Source organism: Haemaphysalis longicornis, unplaced genomic scaffold (assembly GCF_048455015.1).
Source record: "Haemaphysalis longicornis isolate Haplotype H1 unplaced genomic scaffold, Haemaphysalis longicornis Haplotype H1 scaffold_23, whole genome shotgun sequence".
Taxonomy (NCBI): domain Eukaryota; kingdom Metazoa; phylum Arthropoda; class Arachnida; order Ixodida; family Ixodidae; genus Haemaphysalis; species Haemaphysalis longicornis.
This window is the reverse complement of record NW_027526306.1, coordinates 6,639,428-6,653,756: the sequence shown is the minus strand read 5'-3', so window position 1 is coordinate 6,653,756 and position 14,329 is coordinate 6,639,428. Positions and strand designations below refer to the sequence as shown.

Below are 14,329 nucleotides of genomic sequence, written 5' to 3'. Positions count from 1 at the left end.
TCCCACGTTCGCCAGGCACTGCTGGATTGCGGCGGAGGCCGAGACAAGGGCGGCGGCCTCATCGGTACAGGGTGTTGGTAAGACATGGGGACCCGCTGAGGGGGGACTGTTGAGGAACTGGGCCCCGGGCCATGGCACCGCTCAGAACGCTATTTATTCCCACTTCTTTCTCTTCTCCAACCACTGAAGGTGATAGTCCCAAGCTCGTCTTCTTCTTTCCTCAACACACTCCCGCCCGCGACAATGATTGGTGACCACACACATGCACAGGTCCCACGCAGGAAATATCACAAATATAAATAACAGCCAGTTCAGCATCCTGGTTGTGATTCGTTGAGCCGGTCGGTCTCAGGTCGTGAGTGGCTTCTTTTTCCACCGGTGCTTTGAGGAGTGATGTAGATTCCTTGTACCGGTTTTGTTTAGCACTGGAAAGGAAAATCCAACAACACTCGGTTTCGGTGTAGGAGTTAGATAGCGGGCGATCTTGGGTCGAGGTTCTTTGCAACACCAGGTTGATTGAGATTCCTCGTGATTCAGAGGCCGTTTTCGTCGGTAAGAGTGCATAGTACCTTTGGACACTTGGTCTAGCTTGCTCCTGCAAGCTTCCTTTGCGGCTGCGGGCTCCTCTTCACCATCCTCAGTGAACATTGTGGAGTGGCTGATGGCGAGGAAGCGCTGATGAGCAAACAGGTCATTGCTGGCCCCCGTGCGTTGGTAACCGTCTTGTTCTCCCGGTTCGCCGTAGCCGCCAGGATCGTACGGGAACTCACCCTGCTCGGGCTGTAGCCTCAGACTGACGAACCCAGTCCTGTGCCCGCGGCAGGCACGCACGTAGCCAGTGCCGGGCGGCAGGGATGGTAGCTGCTCACACGTGACCGCTCATCGTGTGCACACATCGCGATCGCGAACTGCGACCCCATGCCTCAGGAGCGATGATCGTGGCAGCGGATGGTGTGGCTTCCTGGAGCTTCCTAGGGGACCGCCAAGCGTGGCAGTTGAGGCTCCCCGTTTGCCGTTCACGATCTCCTAACAACCATGGTCACCTGAAGGTTCGTGCGATCCAACTCGGAAGGCCGGTGCACCGATAAGAGTCGGGGATACCAGGAAGCGCTGACTCCAGCGGAGATGGCAACGGAGAAGCCAGCGCCGGGAGTAACACGGCCATCGTCGTACTAGTGGGAACGGCGCCCGCTCGCGACACTTAACGACAACGTGTTGTCTAAGCAAGGAACCCCCACGAGCGGCAGCGATGTCCGAAGCGTCGGAGAACATCACGCTGGACGGGTCCGCATCACCGTGCATCGTGGTCATGGGGTCCTCGGAGAGGTCAGTTCCGTGGCCGTCCTGGACGATGGCGCAGTCACTGCTGGGCGGACGGCCGGGTGCACCCAGTTGTGCCTCAACAGAATCGGTCGTGCTCTCCGCTGGTTTCTCTGGAGGATAAGACTCGTCGGCAGCTGTGAGGACGTTCCGACGGTCAGAAACGCACGGCTCACACGCCGCGCGAACCTTCGCCACCTTGTCAGCCTCCACGGTCATCCCGCTGTCGCCGGAGGGCGCCGCGGTCTTGCCGTGCCTGATGACGGCGGAGTAATCGCTGGGCGCTCCGGTGCTCCGAGCATCAATTGGCGGAGGAACAGCGGAGGGTCTGGCGAAGCACACCAGTGTACGGATCGTGACGGCCTTTTCGTCGTACTCGTAGCTATCGAATAAATCGGCCTCAAGGTCGTCCAAATCAATGGTCTCCTCATATATGCGCTTATCGAGGGACTTCAACTCCTCGTACCTGCTGTCGACGGCGTGCAGGTGCGAGCGGATCTGGCCGGTCGATGAGAGGGGATCCTGAAGTAGCAATTGAATGGCAGCTACGCCCCTTGTGACGGCTTCCCTCACAGTGTCACGGTGGCGGCGGAGCTCCTCCATGGCAGACGGCGCGAACGCAGGCGACTGCGTGTCTTAGGCACGAGCACGAGTGGCAGACAGGGTTCGATGACGAGGCTCGCAGAATTGCGTAGCTTCCAGGGGACCCCAGGCCTAGCGTCCTCGAAGACTGCTCCGCATCAGGTCAGGTCTGCTCATGGGTTGTCTCCGGGTTCAGTGTGGGTGGTGTGGAGTGTCGAGCAGCCGGCCATGGCGGGCGCCTCCCAAGGGCAAGGCCTCCGAGATGAGGGGATCACGAAGTATCCCAACCAGGAGTTTCCCAGGCCTCGCGAGCCTCGGAGACGCGCTGCGCCGTCAGGCAGTCCACTGGGTCGTTCCTCCCGGGTTTCACGGCACCAAATGTTGAGGAACTGGGCCCCGGGCCATGGCACCGCTCAGAACGCTATTTATTCCCACTTCTTTCTCTTCTCCAACCACTGAAGGTGATAGTCCCAAGCTCGTCTTCTTCTTTCCTCAACAGGGACACCCACGGCGTCAGCGTACGTGACGAGCGGTACCGGAGTCCTTGCGACGCTTTCGGCATACGGCAGCGGGGTGGTAACGGTCAAGTTATGGCGAGGAGGCGCAGTGGAAGTCGGCGAAATGGCGTCAGCAACTTGCTCTTGAATTACACTGCGGAGTGTTGGCGCCAAAGTAGACGAAGGCTCCGGGGTGTACGGCAGCAGAGAGAGCTGACGGGCGACTTCTTCCCGCACTATCTGCTTGATCTGCAACAGCAGAGAAGAGTTGTCGGGGTCACGGACCAAGCTCGCTATGGCCTCGTCTTGGACAGAGGTGCGTCGTGTGCTCACTCGCTGTTTACGAAGCTCGTCGTAACTCTGGCAAAGGTTCACCAGCTCAGCAATGGAGCCCGGGCCTCTCGCCAAGAGCATCTGGAAGGCACCCTCGTCGATGCCTTTCATGACGTGCTTGATTTTCTCAGGGTATGTCATAGATGGATTCAGACGCTTGCAGAGGTCCAAAACATCCTCGATGTAGCGCGTGAACGTCTCGCCGGTCTTCTGGACGCGGCCGTGCAAGCGTTGTTCGGCGAGCAGTTTCCGCACAGCGGGACGGCCAAAAGCAGCAATTAATTCCGTCTTGAAGGCCGGCCACGCGGTTACGCCGGATCCGTGGTTGTTGAACCACACTTCGGCGAGACAGGTGAAAGAAAAGCCGACGTTATTCAGTTTCATGGCGTCATCCCATCTGTTATGCGTACTCACACGTTCGAATGACGCCAACCAGTCGTCAACGTCTTGCTCCTCATTGCCGTTGAACTTGGCAGGTTCACGTTCACGGAGAGCGCCAGCGCAGATGATAGCTGGGCTCGGAGGCACATGGGGCGTGTCGTTACCGCCAGGCATGGCCGTTGGTATGGTGCGGCTGCGTAGTTCCAGGGCTTGGTCAGGGACGCCGACCGACGCGGACCGATGCGATACTTGAGACTTGAGGGGATGGCTTCAAGAACCCAGACGGGCGTAGCTGAAGAACCGCAAACTCCACCAAAATGAAAGGGGGCTTATTGGCTGGTAGATGCAGATGGTCGCAGAGGTCCAGAACCAGAGAGAGCGAGAGAGCCGACGAACGGTCACACCCAAAGCCGTGCAGACCGAGCTTCTTCGTTCACACGAGCGGCTGGTTGTCTGCTAGCAACATGGCGATGACCGATGGCACATAGCCATTACAAGGGATTGTCCGCAGTTCCTAATTATTGCAGCGCAAGTTACCACATTACAATATATATATATACATAGAAAGATAGGTCGGCAGTCTACAACGCCAAAGGAGGCATAGGGGTGTAGTCAGGCTCTTTTTTTTGCTAGGATTACTGAAGTTATTATTATTTTTTTAATATGCGGAAGAAAGAAAGAAAGAAAAACACTCGCCCAGAGTGGGGACCGAACCCACGCCTTTCGATTAGATCTCGAATGCCTTACCAATTCGGCTATCTGGGCGACTGTGTTCTCCTTACCTTTCTAGGCCTTTTATATTTACTTGAAATGTATCTGACGCTTGAAGGTGGTAGCCAGCGCCACTCTGACTACACAGGGAGAAGGGGACCTTCTTTTTCAACCCCCAGGGCGTGACTCGAACGTCTACAGCCTGTCATAAGCGGGTAACTGGCGGGAAGCCCTCTTATGCTACCTAGGCATCAAGGCTGCCAGAACCGAGACCCTCGCTAGGCTTTCGCAGAATATTATAATAAGGAAATGAGGGGCTCGTTGAGGAAATACAGAATGATAGGTCGGTAGTTTACAACGCCAAAGGAGGCATAGGGTTGTGGTTAGGCTCTTTTTTTACTTCGGGTAATGAAGTTCTTATTTTTTAATATGCGGAAGAAAGAAAGAAAAACACGCGCCCAGAGTGGGGACCGAACCCACGCCTTTCGATAAGATCTCGAATGCCTTACCAATTCGGCTATCTGGGCGACTGTGTTCTCTTTCACTTTTGGGGTATTTATATTTATTAGAAGTGTATCTGACGCTTGAGGGTAGTAGCCAGCGCCACTCTGATTACACGGGGAAAAGGGGACCTTCTTTTTCAACCCTCAAAGCGTGCCTCGAATGTCTACAGCCTGTCATAAGCGGGTAACTGGCGGGAAGCCCTCTTATGCTACCTAGGCATCAAGGCATCCAGAACGGAGACCCTCGTTAGGCTTTCGCAGAATAATATAGTAAGGGAATGAGGAATTTAAACGCGCGGAATTTAAACACCGGTGCGCAGCCGGAATTGACGGCGCAGATAATCTCACGCCACCGCATTCATGGCGATCGCTTATTCCCTATCGGGGGGCGTTTATTCTGACATTATGAAGACCCGCTAAAAATATTGTACTAACCCAGCAGATGTAAGACGCAACTGAACGACGACGACTTTAGAATCACCAAAGAATGAGCAAGAGTAATATGAAACGCCACAACATGCAGTCTAGCGTGATTCTGCTTACGACAAACCGATGCAGCGCAAAAATTACCCTCTGTTCTTGGCCCGCTCTCCGGCCGCCTGCCTAATATTTAGGCCCCTTCTGTGCACGAACAATGCTTACAAGGGTCGCCCGGAGGCTCCATCGGCAAACGGCAATGAGACACACATTTCTGTGCCAATGACTGAATTGGACGGCTGCCCTGTTGTAATAAGTGTACAAAAACACTGTGATCTTGATTTGAAGCACCCAAGAATATCAAACGCAACATTCATTGTAACCCATACCGCAACTTACCGCCCGATGTTCACTGTCGCTCTACGGTCGTGTTATCTCGTCGATAACGCCGTGGATTCCAAATAAAATGCTGCGTTTTGTATGGCTGCAATTTTCGGCCTACGAGGGTTCCCGGCGTTTTTTTTTCTTTAAGCGGCTGACCAGCAAAACATCCGGCTCGTCTAACTTTTTCTTTTAGCGAGTCATCACCACAGAGATATAGGGTCCGGACGAATTCAAATATCGTGAAATTAAGGCTTGTGAAAAGACCGCACTGTCAGCGCCTCGATCTTTAGCAGATTGCTACGTCGCGGGCAGTCGCGGGTGATGTTATCACGTTTCTGTTATTTTCTAATGAGCGTGTGAGTGCCGGTCCGTGGTTCTAGGCACACTCTTTTTTTGGACGTAAGTTGGAGAATGGCGAGGAAACTGAGGCAACTTTTGTAATCGCTAGTGATCAGAACCAGTTGCTCCTTTCGCCTTTTGTAAAACCTGTTAAAACACACCCGAATTGGTGTTCACAAATTTACAAAACGGAGTCACATTTTCGGCAAGCACTGCGCAAAAGGTAGTGTTTGTATAGCAGCCATATGTCTATATGTGCGCTCTACATTTTGTTTTCTCTCCATGCAAACCAGTCCTTAACGTATCTTTGCCGTGCCGTACGACCACTCAATTCCTTCGGGTTCGGGTTACCCAGAAGGTGATGTCGAACAATCAAGCCGTGCGAAGGAGGAGCGTAATGAACGCGAAGCGGCGCCAACGCAGGCCCAAAGCATTCCGTGCACAAAACTACCGTCGCCGAAGCAGACGACAAAAGCCGACGGAATGCGTTCCGCAAACGCGCCCGCCGGCGCACAGGCAACGCCGGCCGCTTGACCATTCGCTGCGCCATCTACATTGTCCTCCGCGAGTGGTGGACATTAAGAGCCCGCAGGAGAGAGTGAAGTCGGCGCTCCTGTTTATCTTGCTCCGTGACGGTGGCAAAGTAGCGGGGGACATGGCTTCGACCTCCCGGCGGATGAGTCGTGTTAATAGAGAGTTTTAGCATAGCGTGCTCCGTACTCTAACGCTACGGCAGCGGGTAGCGGGGCGCGACTGGGGAGAGCAAATACGGTGGGGTCGATTAGTTCCGCGCGGCCTGCCTTCGCCATGCCCGCTCTTTCCCTCCGCTGAGGGACCCGCCGCGGTGGCTCAGTGGCTAAGGCGTTGCGCTGCTGAGCACGAGGTCGCGGGTTCGATTCCCGGCCGCGGCGGCCGCTTTTCTGATGGAGGCGAAAAGCAAAAACGCCCGTGTGTACGAGATTTCGGCGCACGATAAAGATCCCCAGGTGGTCAAAATTAATCCGGAGCCCTCCACTACGGCGCGCCTCATCGCCTGCGTTGCGTTGGCGCGTTAAACCCCACAATCAATCAATCAACCCTCCGCTGAGGGGCAACCTCCTCGCACTCCCCGCGCGCGCATGCGCAGTCCGGTCCCGCTACCCGCTAACCTTAGCGTAGCGTACGGGAGCCGCTATGCTAATACTCTCTAATGCCGGAGACGGGGGCGCTTCGGGATGTCGTAGGGGCCGGTCCTCGCACGTCGATGTCGCGGCAGTATTCGGCAGCCGGGCGAAGTGCTGACCGATCCGGCGGCTTTTTGCCTCCTCGAAGCATCGGCATTCACGGCACCGACGGGTAACAATATAAATAGCCCAGAAAGTGAAGGAGAACACAGTAGCCCAGATAGCCGAATTTGTAAGGCATTCAAGATCTAATCGAAAGGCGTGGGTTCGGTCCCCACTCTGCGCGCATATTTCTCTTTCTTTCTTTCTTCCGCATATTTAAAAAAATAATGAGTTCATTAACCGTAGTAAAAAAAAGAGCCCAACCACACCTCATCCGTTGTGGACTGCTGACTTATCTTTCTGTATTCCTCAACGACCCCATCATTTCCCTTCTATATTATATATATATATATAACACAGAAATAAGGGTTGGCAGTCAAGAACACCTCGGAAAGCAAAGGGGAGGTTGTAGTAGGTCATTGAAACAGATAAAGAATTTGGAAAGAAAGAAAGCGGAGAAAGCGGCGCTGGCTACCACCCCCATGCACAGGAAACAATTACATTGACATAAATACCCCAGAAAGCGGGGGGGGGGAATCGCCTCGCCGGTAGCGTAGTGGTTATCGCACCAGACAGGTATTCTAGTGGTCGTGGGTTCGGATCCCACCTGGCGGGCATTTTTTCCCCGCTTTCTTTCTTTCTTTCCAAATTCTTTATGTGTTGTGATGACCTACCACAACCTCCCCTTTGCTTTCCGAGGTTTTCTTGACTGCCACCCGTTATTTCTGTGTTATTTCTACGAGCCCCTCATTTCCTATATATGTATATATATAGTCGTGAAGTAAAGTCCTTAGTTGCTGCAGGAATACGCACAAAGTAGAAGTACGCTCTTCGGAGACTTGATTTCCAACGTTTAGACCTGAGACAGGTCTGCTTCTACTTTGTGCGTATATATATATATATATATATATATATATATATATATACATAGATATATATCCATTTTCCTTTCCCCAGGTTTTCTTGACTGCCAACCCTTATTTTGTGTCATATATATATATATATATATATATATATATATATATATATATATATCTATATATATATATATGACAGAAAATAGGGGTTGGCAGTCAAGAAAACCTCGGAAAGGAAAGCGGAGGTTGTGGTGGGTCATAGAAATATATGAAGAATCTTTTTAGTCGAAAAGAAAGTGGTGAAAAAATGCCCGTCGGGTGGGATCCGAACCCACGACCTCCAGAATACCGGTCTGGTATACTGGAGGTCGTGGGTTCGGATCCCACCCGGCGGGCATTTTTTCACCACTTTCTTTTCGACTAAAAAGATTCTTCATATCTTTCTCCAGAATACGAGACCGGTATTCTGGAGGTCGTGGGTTCGGATCCCACCCGACGGGCATTTTTTCACCACTTTCTTTTCGACTAAAAAGATTCTTCATATCTTTCTATGACCCACCACAACCTCCCCTTTGCTCTCCGAGGTTTTCTTGACTGCCAACCCTTATTTTCTGTCTTATTTTCACGGAGCCGCTCATTTCCCATTTTCTGATTCGCTATATATATATATATATATATATATATATATATATATATATAGTACGTTTTACTGCGGATGGTACATTTCTACACTGCGTTTTTTTTAATGTATCAACAAGGTTCTGCAATATATTTTTCAAAACACCACGAGGCAGAACCGTAATATCAGGAAAAATGTATGATTCACCGTAGTAAACAAGCTATTGAGACTCGAACATGAGCATTTAACGGCCTTTTTGACTTGTACCTGTCTGTCAACGTCTGCAGGCGCATGCTCGCCTTTGACAGAAAGAGCTCTATTCCTAAGCATTGCAGACTTTTGTTCGCACTGTCATTGTTCTTCAAGCCAAAGTTACTATGCACCGCTTTCAAACCGACTATGGCCTAAGCTTATGTGGCCTTACAGAAACGCCACTTCTTCCTCCCGGTCGTTGCCGCCATCTTTCTTGGAGGCTTCTTCAAGTGCCGGCGCTGCTTCATGTTGTCATTCCGCCGCGATATCTTCCAAGGTTAGCGTCTCGCACGTTGGGGCGCCATTCGACAGGCGACGTAAGCTAAAGGAAGCCGCTTTACCAACTCACTGCGGCAAGCGCAGCACCGCGGGAAATATGGCACCGTCACCTAGGCAGCCCGACCGGCGCTCAGAGCCTGCTTATTTCACTGCGCGCGCTGAGGCTCAGTCCGCCCGCATGTCAGCACGTTTTAAACCAAAGCAGTGTAGTTCTGGCAGCCAACGGGACGTCCTTTTGCGGCGTGCCCGACAACAAACTCCCAACGCGGCGGTGGCGGCGGAGAGGGAAGTGGGGGCGGAGGGTTTCACTCCCGCGTAGATGGCGCGGTGATAGGGCGCTATTACCCTGCGTTCCCCTCGTGGAGATGCATGTGCGTCGGCGGTACGCCTTTGACGACTGCTTTAACGACGGTTGTTTTAGGTCTGTTTTGGCTCAGCTTCGCTTCCATTCCGCGCTTCTTTCGCACGGCTTGATTAACTTGTTCGACAGCGCCTCCTGGGTAACCCGGACCCGGCGGAATTAAGTGGTGGTACGGCCAATATACGTTAATGATTGGTTCGAAGGGCGGGAAAACAAAATGTAGAGCCTACATACAGACATCTGGCCGCTTGAGAAACGCTAACTTTTTTGCCCTGCTTGCCAGGAATGGGACTCCCTTTTCAAAATTCACAAATACTAATTCGCTTGTGCTTTTAGAGGCATTACAAAAAGCGGAAGGGGCAACTGGTCCTGATAAATAGCGATTCTAAAAGTTCCCTGAGCTTTCTCGAAAATCTCAAACTTACTAAACTAACTAGTTTAAATCGGTATAAATGGAAATCACTAAGCTCACTTGTCGAATTGTTTCGGTATCTACGCTTCTGTCGCACGATGGTCTAACAAATCAGCAAATCAGGATGGGTTGGTTCCGCAGTTTCAGCCTTCGAAAGACGGTCCTCTTCGTTTTCATTCTGCCGACGCACGGCCGAGCTACGGCGGTGGCGTCCACCACTCTAGCCCGGCCCTGGCAGATGCTGCTGGGTCGGGACGCCGTCCCAGTGAATTCTAAGTAACGGGTGGCAGAACCTCTCGTTTCACTCCTTGCAGAGCCACGTGTGTGAATTCAAGTGACGTCGTGTGGGCAATTCTTGTGGGTGTGGTTTAAAGCCTGGCTTTCTAACCACCTTCGCAGCGTGAATTGCAGCCAATTCTTCAGCATTCACAATTGAGAGCATAGTGTTACGAACTTGCCATCCCACCACTGCCAACAAGTTCTTATTGACGGGAAGGCTTCCCAGCACCGGGCTCCGTCGCCCCCGTCATGCATGTGGTAGCGTGGTGTTGAGGGGCCAGCAAATGTTTCTGCCTTGCAGACGCCGACGAGAAGCCGAAGGCAAACTTAACTGGTTTACTGTATGACTGGTTTACTCTAGAACTGGTTTACTCTAGAAGAAAACCACGGAAAGCAAAGTGGGGACTGCGGTAGGTCTTAGAAACAGATGTAGAATTTTTTGAGTCAGAAAGTGGTGAAAAAATGCACGCCGGGTGGGATCCGAACCCACAACCTCCAGAATACCGGTCTGGAGCGATAACCACTACGCTACCGGGGGGGGGGGGTGTTTCCCCACCACTTTCTTGAGTATTTCTGTCAAGGTATTTTTGTTTCCTGCACTTGGGGGTGGTAGCCAGCGCCACTCGGACTACTCGGGGTGAAGGGGACCTTCTTTTTAACCCCCGGGCCGTTACTCGAGTGTCTACGACATGTCGAGAGTGGTCGACTAGCGTTGAACCCTCTTAAGCTACCTTTGGCACCAAGACTGCCAGAACAGAGGCCGTCCCTATGCATGTAGTGAATCAGAAAATGGGAATTGACACTGGAAGGTTAAACGATGGAACGTAGAAATCGTTAAATAGGTTTTGTCGCTGCACATAGTATCGGAAATTCTATGAGACCATGCGTGTTTCCACGACGTTGTGGACTGGAGAAAATGTTTTAAAAACTCGTAATGACATTTGTTTTGGAATATAGTTTCAGCAAATACCGATAGTAGGACATAGTTCCTAAGGTACAAACAAGAATGGATAGAAACGCGTCAAAGCAAACCAACCAAGAAACAGGAAATGTCAACTGTGACACGTTTAGGCTGCCAAGCAAACAGCAACGGGATTGATTGATCGATTGATTGATTGATGATTGTGCTTAATCGTGTAAGGGCGTCTAGGCCAAAGAGTCGCTCAGATAGCCGAATTGGAAGGGAAACAGCAAACGGCATTGCGGGTGTCAGAATATGTCGTATACGGAGCTCGTCATTGCTTTGGCACCATCAGCTGACATTTCAAACAACCTTCCAATTGTTGCCCTGGAAAGGCATTGCCCCCACTGCCTTTCAGACAAGTCCATATTTTCTCAGCGCGAACGCGCCTTATGAGGTTGACGACGTCCTCAATATAGCACATAAAAATGTCGGCCGACTGCTGCATTGGTTGGCGCAGCCGCTGCTCTGCCGAAAGCCCGAAGATGTCCTTGAAGGCCAGTGCGAAGAAGGTCTTAGTGACGACGTTATATTAGTGTTAGTGAAACCATTAGGTTGAAACGTGCGCATGCTATAGAACGACATCACTCAGTTTCTTAAGTTGTTGTTGTTAACTTTATTAGAAAGGAAGGCCGAAGACCGGGGGGGGGGGGCGGAGAAAGAGAAAGGGGAGTGCGGAGCAGACTCCTTATGACATCGTCTTCACGGGATCTCATCAGAGGTCGTGCAGACCACTGCTAAATTGCCCATACAAAGCCGATTTCGAGGCGTAAATGATGATTTCGAATAGTGTGTCTTGTGAGAGGGATATTGGCTTGATTCATGTTGAAGTGTCGTGGTGAGAGAGAGTGAATATACGAAATCGAGAAAACTTGGGGCAGTGTCAGGTGAGGTCGTGGAGATCGGCTGCGATAGTATGCTGGCAGTAGGGACATCGGGGGGCGTGCTGCGAATAATACCATTGTCGAATGGCCTCTGGTGTAGTACAGGTGTTGGTCAGGATCTTGTTCAAGAAGATATCTTGTACACCGGTCAGGGTGGGGAAGGAGGTAAGGTGGCCTGAAGGGGTTAGTGCCTTGAGAAGTTGTTGTTTCAGTTGCCTGAATCTACGGAGCCTGATTACGGGAGCGAGAGTGGGGTAATCGTCAGTGCTGTTGGGCCAGGATTGGTTTGAGAAGGGCGGTGCAGGAGCCCATCGGAGGCTATTGTGAGAAGGGCCTCCTACACAGCCACGTCAGCTGCTTCGTTCCCAGGAGTCCGTCGTCGACTTGTATCCAGTGAACCGGCCGTAGGATAACAGCCAGTCTTCAACATCGTGTTAGACGGGTCCGGTAAGCATGGTGGGCTAGGTTTACCTGACATGTAAGGCTGCGTGCGGATTTGACGCCTACAGAAGGATTTAAAAACGTTATGCATAGTCCACGTTTTAAACGGTCGCTTTACCCAGCTTCACCGAAGTCTTATCATGGACGGCGAATAGGTTCGGTCGTCGGAGCCGGGAGCACTTCTAATACTTCCTTGATCAGGACATACCAGACGGACAGAAACCTGTCCACCAGCTGTGGTTTAGGACTGCCGTACTAGTGACAGTAGCTTGTGTACTTTCTGCAAAGTATCTGACTTCCGATTTTTGAATTCCTCGATACATCACATAGATATCCAAATGCGCCATGGCTTCGCCTGATGCCACCGCAGCACGATTGGCATGAGGCGATGTTTTTCTTGCGTTGATGTGCCCGTCGCATAGAACTATATTGATCTTCCTCGGATGTCTTTGTAATTTCCATATAATGTGGGCAGTTATGCGAGTTGCACAGTGCTAAACGTTTCGAGGCAGAATCTTGTTTAAAAACGTTTTTAAAAATACCGTTCTTCTCGGACTTTGCTCGTTCTTGTGGCACCAGTTAACTGGTATTTGCTATTCACTGGCTTTCATAGCAACCGCAAGGGTTGCCACATACCGACGTTCTGGCGGAGCTAAGTCTGGATTCTATGCTACATGACTGTGGCTGCGAAAATATGTGTGCTTTTTGGAAATAAAGTCCACTCGCCATTCCCTTTTGTTTCCTAAAACAACATTCGTCAGCTCCAACAATTGGAAACAGCCGAGCTAATGTTACACATTGTGCGATTCTCAGCCTGTTTGAAAGTAAAAAACAACTTGTAGTGTCAGTACATTATTGGAACGTCCACCTGACATGGTAGTACAGGAGTAGAAACTACAGTTTCGAAGATGATATAGCCTACGCGTTTAAGTGGAATGTATAACGGCATTGCCAGCATGCTCAAATAAAAATCATGCGCACGTTTACTGCCACATACGAATATTTTGTACAGGACCGTTACAGTAAAATCTCTAAATTAAACGACGTAAGTTCTTTAACGCGCGTGTGGCTTTACTCGTTTTTCGGAGTTGTACACTTGGCCTAGACGCCCAGGATTGCGGTCTACAATCAATCAGTCAGTACTTACCTTGCCGATAGTATAATAGCCAGTACTAGCTGCTTCGTGGAGACACAGAAAAAGCAAATATGTCAACCTCATTTTCGAATCACGCCTTGGAGGATAGTTCTTGTTTCTTATAGTTGCGACCGCAACAGCTTGAATTCCACTTCTCAGAAACGAACGGAATACACATGTCAGCATCTATGCAGGAGTAATACGTGACGGGGTCATGGCATTTTTCAATGCCATGTTTTCGTCGATCTGATGAGCAGAATAACAATGACGTCCAAAGGAAGTCTGCCCGGCTGTATTATTTTATTGCTATGTGAGCGGCAGTTTTGTGAGCGCAAACAGTTTTAACGTAGTGATGTTCACAGCTTCCTATTTTTAGACATGAAGAGTATTTTTTTAAAAGATTCCAGCTCTTTTGAAGCATATTTTACATGATTTTTCGCACATACCACTCCGCTTTACGCGGCTCAATTCGCGACCCCATGTTTTTGCTCGCCACCTAGCGGCTGTCACGGGCACCGCGTACCGTGTCCGGCTGCAGACTTCGCCGTGGCGCAGCGCACTTGTTTATCCTCGTAATTGCGTAGCTGTCGTGATGCCGCTGCAAGAAGAACCGAAGACCAAAAAGCGGACGCGTGAGGACTTTTGTTTCATTCCGTTCTGTGTGTCAACTTTCCATGCGGGCGCGTACTTTCTGTCAGCCCCCTTCCCGCTTGTGCTATGCTCGTGCATGTACAGTACCTGCCGTGTTCGGATATTTGTTAGGTGCTAAATATTTCAATACACTTGGTTGAAATGAATGAAGGCCCATATAAAGTTTGCTTGGATCATTGTTTTTTTTTACTACGTGCTTCGAGCGGACCTCAACTGCACGTCTGCGGGTTCACACTGCGCGCAGCTCAAGGTCCATGACAGTCAAGTTGAAGTGACGTGCACAAAGCCCGCAGCTTCGGCTTCTCAAAGCAGCGAGCTTACAATGGGATCTTGTCAGCGCATGACCAATCGCCTTTCTGGTTACATTTGGTGCACGCGCACGTTCAGTCGTTTCCCGAATGTATTTTGTGTATGCACCAAACTACCGCAAATATCCACGCGCCTGTTAACCAGCGGTTACGAATGA

At 50.9% G+C, this 14,329-nt stretch overlaps 1 long non-coding RNA gene across 1 annotated transcript in view; it reads right to left on the bottom strand.

The window, feature by feature from the left end:
* The window catches only part of LOC144172533 (uncharacterized), a 76,108-nt gene extending 62,717 nt beyond the window's left edge, over positions 1–13,391 (bottom strand). The window contains exon 1 of the long non-coding RNA XR_013323037.1: positions 13,225–13,391. This is a non-coding gene — a long non-coding RNA (uncharacterized LOC144172533). The remainder of the gene's footprint in view (positions 1–13,224) is intronic.
* Between the last annotated feature and the right edge of the window lie 938 nt (positions 13,392–14,329).